Source organism: Hyla sarda, chromosome 4, assembly GCF_029499605.1.
Source record: "Hyla sarda isolate aHylSar1 chromosome 4, aHylSar1.hap1, whole genome shotgun sequence".
NCBI lineage: Eukaryota > Metazoa > Chordata > Amphibia > Anura > Hylidae > Hyla > Hyla sarda.
Window position 1 is genome coordinate 54,954,275 of NC_079192.1, and position 3,706 is coordinate 54,957,980.

Here is a 3,706-nt window from a genome sequence, read left to right on the forward strand (position 1 = left end):
AACAGGTCACATCGGGGCAGCCGTCGAGCTGATTCCTCAGAACCAGCCCCAGAAAGCCCTGGTACACCTGCTCCCTCCATGCAGCATCCATCCCCACCAGCATGAAAACTGATAAGAACAGATACTACACACTTGATCTTAGCCAAAAGGCCGAGTAGCGAAGTGAAACACGGGTTTCAGGTTGCCATAATACAGCTGCAAATCTTAGCATGATCTAAATTCAGAGGAACTGTAAGGGGCCCAGGTCTTGTTGCATTATACATGAGTTAAAGGGATTTTCCAGGATAATTTTTTCTTTAGCTTTTGAGCCCATGAGGTCAAGTTACAATACAGTATAATACACTTCTATTACCTCCATACGCAGGACCCACAGCCGGAAGAGCTGTAATGCAAGTCTCTTTATTTTACTGTTGTCTCTGATGTCTCCCAGCATTCCATGCAGCCAGAGACAATGGACATTTACTAAGTTCCAGCAGAGCCGTATATATCCTCAGAAGGCCATTTAAGCTCCTACCCTTTGACTTCAGGGCCAATACCAAGCCGCAGGAATCTACATCAGCTCAAAGCTGGTGGATATTTCCATGCTGGGAGCAACGGCAGGCACGGATGCGCCTCTTAGAAAATTAGGGAACTGATAACGGTTAAAGCTTTATTTATGTACTGTGTAAAAAAAAGCAACACATAGTAAATCTGCCCCAATATGCCATAAATCACATGGTCTCCATCATTACTTCAGTAAATTCCTTTCACCCTGCTATGTACCCACTGCAGTATAGGCAGACTCCCTGGAGACCATGTGGCTTATGACATATTGTCTCTGGCCACACGGAATGCTGGGAAAGGTCAGAGACAACAGTTATAAAAAAAACACTTGTACTACAGCACTTCTATGTGTGGGTCCTGTGCATGAGGACAAAGCAGTGCATGGAGGTAATAGAAGCGTATTACACAGTATTATAGTATTATAAGTTGGCATCATGGGCTCAAAGGCTGAAGAACAAAAAATCCTGGAATACTCCTTTAAACTGTAGCTACATTACACAAAATCCTAAGAACTGACTCAGCACAGGGAGTATCTATGGATCCTGGTTTTCTAGTTACAATCTAGTATCCAGCAGGAGGTGTTTTCTGCAGCTTTTTATTTGGGGAGAAGAATATGTAAATCAATTCATTAATATGCCACGTGCTATATAACTGCAAATAGACAGAAAACAACTGCACTAACATCGTCTGCATGGTGGATTATTCTGTTCTTTATACTCCAGCAGAGTCAACAGGGGGGGGGGGGCAATGGAAACTGTGACAACCTGAACTGTGGCTTTACAAGCTGTTTGCAAGTCTACCCAAACTGGAGCAGTGGACCCTGTAGATGTAAGGGAGTGATATCTGAGCACTCAGCAGTGATGTCGGGGGGTGATATCTAAGCACTCAGCGGTGATGTCAGGGGGGGATATCTAAGCACTCAGCGGTGATGTCAGGGGGTGATATCTGAGCAGTCAGCAGTGATGTCAGAGGGTGATATCTGAGCACTCAGCGGTGATGTCAGGGGGTGATATCTGAGCACTCAGCGGTGATGTCAGGGGGTGATGTCAGTCAGCACTCAGCAGTGATGTCGGGGGGTGATATCTGAGCACTCAGCGGTGATGTCAGGGGGTGATATCTGAGCACTCAGCAGTGATGTCGGGGGGTGATATCTAAGCACTCAGCGGTGATGTCAGGGGGGGATATCTGAGCACTCAGCGGTGATGTCAGGGGGTGATATCTGAGCACTCAGCAGTGATGTCAGAGGGTGATATCTGAGCACTCAGTGGTGATGTCGGGGTGATATCTGAGCAGTCAGCATTGATGTCAAAGGGTGATATCTGAGCACTCAGCGGTGATGTCAGGGGGTGATATCTGAGCACTCAGCAGTGAGGTCAGAGGGTGACATTTGAGCACTCAGCGGTGATGTCAGGGGGTGATATCTGAGCACTCAGCAGTGATGTCAGGGGTGATATCTGAGCACTCAGGGTGATGTCAGGGGGTGATATCTGAGCACTCAGCAGTGATGTCAGGGGGTGATATCTGAGCACTCAGCAGTGATGTCAGGGGGTGATGTCAGTCAGCACTCAGTGGTGATGTCAGGGGGTGATATCTGAGCACTCAGCGGTGATGTCAGGGGATGATATCTGAGCACTCAGCAGTGATGTCAGGGGGTGATATCTGAGCACTCAGCGGTGATGTCAGGGGGTGATATCTGAGCACTCAGCAGTGATGTCAGGGGGTGATGTCAGACAGCACTCAGTGGTGATGTCAGGGGGTGATATCTGAGCAGTCAGCAGTGATGTCAGAGGGTGATATCTGAGCACTCAGCGGTGATGTCAGGGGGTGATATCTGAGCACTCAGCAGTGATGTCAGGGGTGATATCTGAGCACTCAGCGGTGATGTCGGGGGGTGATGTCAGTCAGCACTCAGTGGTTATGTCAGGGGGTGATATCTGAGCACTCAGCGGTGATGTCGGGGGGTGATGTTAGTCAGCACTCAGTGGTGAGATTAGGAAAGGACAGTGAATGGCGTAAATGTAAAAAATAAATACCAAAGAATATCAAAGTCTAGAATTGCTGCTTTTTGGTCACATCATATACCATAAAAAAAAGAATTATGAAAAGAGATCAAAACCTCCATTTCTAAACAAAAATGATATTGATAAAAATTACAGCTCATGGCACAAAAAAATGGTCCTTCATATAGCCTTGTATACGAAAAAATAAGTGTTATAGGGTTCAGAAGGGGAAAGTTTTATGCATGTTATTTTTCTCACAAAAAGTACAAAAATATAACAAAACCTACATTAATTGGTTATTGTTGTAATCACATGGACCTACAGAATGAAGATAATGTGTATGTCACAGCGAGCGCTCCGGTCTCCACCTCCGGACCAGAGCTCCCGCTGCCTCTGTCCCCCGCTCCGGGGTCCCGGCGTCTCCCGGTCAGACGCACTGACCGGGAGCGCGGGTCTCACTGTGGCAGGGACACGGCTAGCGTGGCGGCTGGTCCCCGCTCACGCGCCGCGTCCCCGTTCATCTCACCTGCTCCCCGCGCAGCTCTCTAGGGCGCGGGCGCGCTGGCTTCAGTGAATTTAAAGGGCCAGCGCACTGGTAATTTGTGCGCTGGTTCCTCACCTCCGACTGTGTTCTCCCAATAAAAGGCACCTGCCCCTTCCTGCCCTTGCCGGATCTTTGTGCTTTTGCCTCTGAGAAAGCGTTCCCTACTGTGTTTATTGCCTTGCCAGTTGCCGAACCCATTGCTACCGTATACTCGCCTGTGAACCCTTGCTGCCTGCCCTGACCTCTGCTACGTCCGACTACGCTCTTGCATCCGAGCTCAACTGGAATAATGAAGCTCTTTGTGCCACCTTTAAGAAAGGACTTAATAGTGACATTAAAGATGTCCTTGCTGCACGTGACCTGCCTACCACCCTGAGTGACCTCATCTTGCTAGCCACAAGGATTGACAAACGTTTCTCCGAGAGACAAGAGGAACTCCACCTTGAAAAGGAAAAAGCTCGTCCTAAACGCTGCCCTCTTCTGACTCCAGTGTTCCAGCATCCACCTCTACCTGTCTCTAGGTCTTCCGCTGTGAAGGCCATGCAGGTGGACCGGTCTCGCCTGACCCCGCAAGAACGGAGCTGCCGTAGAGACGAGAAATACTATAATATATATATAT

General features: G+C 48.5%; 1 protein-coding gene and 1 pseudogene across 1 annotated transcript in view; one reads left to right on the plus strand and one right to left on the minus strand.

Moving 5' to 3' along the window:
* Window positions 1-162, minus strand: LOC130267971 (U2 spliceosomal RNA; annotated as a pseudogene).
* Window positions 163-862: 700 nt separating this feature from the next.
* Window positions 863-3,706, plus strand: part of CHMP7 (charged multivesicular body protein 7) — a 58,427-nt gene continuing 55,583 nt past the window's right edge. The window contains exon 1 of the mRNA XM_056571000.1: window positions 863-930. The gene's annotated coding sequence lies outside the window, so the exon portion shown is untranslated. The remainder of the gene's footprint in view (window positions 931-3,706) is intronic.